This window comes from Myotis daubentonii, chromosome 6 (assembly GCF_963259705.1).
Source record: "Myotis daubentonii chromosome 6, mMyoDau2.1, whole genome shotgun sequence".
In the NCBI taxonomy this organism is placed as follows: Eukaryota; Metazoa; Chordata; class Mammalia; order Chiroptera; family Vespertilionidae; genus Myotis; species Myotis daubentonii.
Window position 1 is genome coordinate 96647149 of NC_081845.1, and position 2413 is coordinate 96649561.

The following is a 2413-nucleotide window of genomic DNA, read 5'->3' on the forward strand; positions in this document are numbered from 1 at the left end:
CTAGTTAAAGATTTATAGATTTTCAAAGAATCAACTCTTAGTTTGTTAATCTTTTCTATTATTTTCCTGTTTTCTATTCAATTTAGTTCTGCTCTAATCTTTATTTTCTTTCTTCTGCTAACTCTGAGCTCAGTTTGTTCTTTTTATTATTGAGAATTGAAATCATATCTCATATTCTTTTAGTGCTGTGTAATATTCCATTGTCTGGATGCACCAGTTTATTTATCCATTCACCTCTGAAGGACACCTTGGTTGTTTCCAAGTTTTGGCAACTATGAATAACACTGTTATAAACATCCACATGCAGGTTTGGTGCGGACACGTTTTTAACTCCTTTGGATAAATACCAAGGAGCATGATTGCTGGATCACATGGTAAGAGTATGTTTAGTTTTGTAAGAAACTAATAATCTCTCTTCCAAAGTTGCTGTGCCATTTACATTTCTACCAGCAATGATTGAGAGTTCCTGTTGCTCTACATCCTTGCACTTGATGGCAGAACTTGATGGCAGAACAACCAGAATGACCGTTTGCCATGATGTGCACTGACCACCAGGGGGAAGACGCTCAACACGGGAGCTGCCCCCTGGTGGTCAGTGCGCTCCCACAGGGGGAGCACTGCTCAGCCAGAAGCCGGGCTCATGGCTGGCTAGCACAGTGGTGGTGGTGGGAGCCTCTCCCATCTCCACAGCAGCGCTAAGGAGCAGCAAGCCAAGTGAGTGGTAAGAAGGAGCAAGCAGGCAGGCGGTAAGGAGCAAGGGGTTCTGGATTGCTAGAGGGTGCAGGCCGGGCTGAAGGACCCCTGACCCCCAATGCATTCATTTCATGCACCAGGCTTTTAGTATCATTATAATATGTAAAACTTAAGTAAATTCTAGCTTTTTTTACAAGAGTGCAGGAGAGAGGGAAACTAAAAGAAAATTCATTGAAGATGGAGTTAAAAATAATAGAACTAAGAAAGTCTGTGGTGACTCATATAAAGGATTTGCTGTTATTAATCAACAGGGAATTGATCCATTTTCCTTAAATGCTCTTGCAAGAGGAGGCGTGGTAACTGTACACAGAGCTAAACAGAGAAATATGGAAAGGCTGACTCTTGCTTGCAGTGGGGTAGCTCTAGATTCTTTTGATGACTTAAGTCCTGAATGGTTGGGACATGCAGGGCTTGTCTATGATCACACATTGGGAAAAGGAAAGTTCACCTTCATTGAGAAATGTAACAGTCCTCAGTCTGTCACATCAATGGTCAAAGGGCCAAATGAGCGCACACTCACTGAAATGAAAGGTGCAATACAAGAGGCTTGAGGGCTGTGAAAAACGCTACTGATGGATGTGTAGTTCCAGGTGCTGGTACAGTGGAAGTGGCCATGGCAGAAGCCCTGATTAAGTATTAGCCCATTGTAAAGAGCAGGGCTCACCTAGCCAGTTTGGGTCTCGGGTTTGATTCTGGTCAAGGGAACATACCTGAGCTGCAGGCTCATGTTAGAGACAACCAATCGATGTGTCTCTCTCACACTGATGTTTCTGTCTCTCCCCCTCCTTTCCACTGTCTCTAAAAGTCAATGGAAACATAACCTCGGGTAAGGATTAACAAAAAAATTATAGATAGATGATAGGTAGGTAGGTAGATAGATGATAGATAGATACATAGATATAGATAGATGATAGATGATAGATAGATAGATAGATAGATAGATAGATAGATAGATAGATAGAAGATAGAGATGATAAATAGATAGATGATCGATAGATAGCCCAACTTGGAGTTCAAGCATTTGCTGGTTCTCACTTGCTCATTATTCCCAAGGTTCTAGCTCAGAATTCTGGTTATGACCTTCAGGGAACACTAGTTAAAGTTCAAGCAGAAATTCAGAATCAGGTCAACTTGTGGGGGTGGACTTGAACACAGGTGAGCCGGTGGGAGCGGCAGAAGTAGGCATTGGGGTAGTATTCTGTGAAGAAACAGCTTCTTCACGCCTGCACTGTGATTGCCACCAACATTCTCCTGGTCGATGGGATCATGCGAGCTGGAGTGTCTTCTCTAAAAGGTAGATTGAAGCTCCCCCTGTATTACCTGGATAATGAAGACTCCCGAGTGAGCCTGAGAATACCGCTATGAACTTTTGTCTGAGCTTCAAATGATTTTCAAGGAAATTTTCGTTTCCCATATGAAGAAAGGCAGGAACACTGGCACCTATTCAAATTCCAGAGTCTGAAATTATAATTACAGGCTTTTCACTGCACTCAGTGTACACATTAGAACTGGCCCTTTTCACCCAGCGCACAGGACGTTTTGCTGTAGCTTCAGGTATAAAAATACATGTTAGAAAAGCATGCTCTCTACCTTATTAAACATTCCTTAAAAACATATACAGTGCCTTGATAAACTATCACTTTTTCATTTCTGCAGTTTT

The 2413-nt window shown here is 42.1% G+C and overlaps 1 pseudogene; it reads left to right on the forward strand.

The window, feature by feature from the left end:
- The first annotated feature begins 824 nt into the window (after positions 1-824).
- Positions 825-2118, forward strand: LOC132236632 (T-complex protein 1 subunit zeta-like; annotated as a pseudogene).
- Positions 2119-2413: the final 295 nt, after the last annotated feature.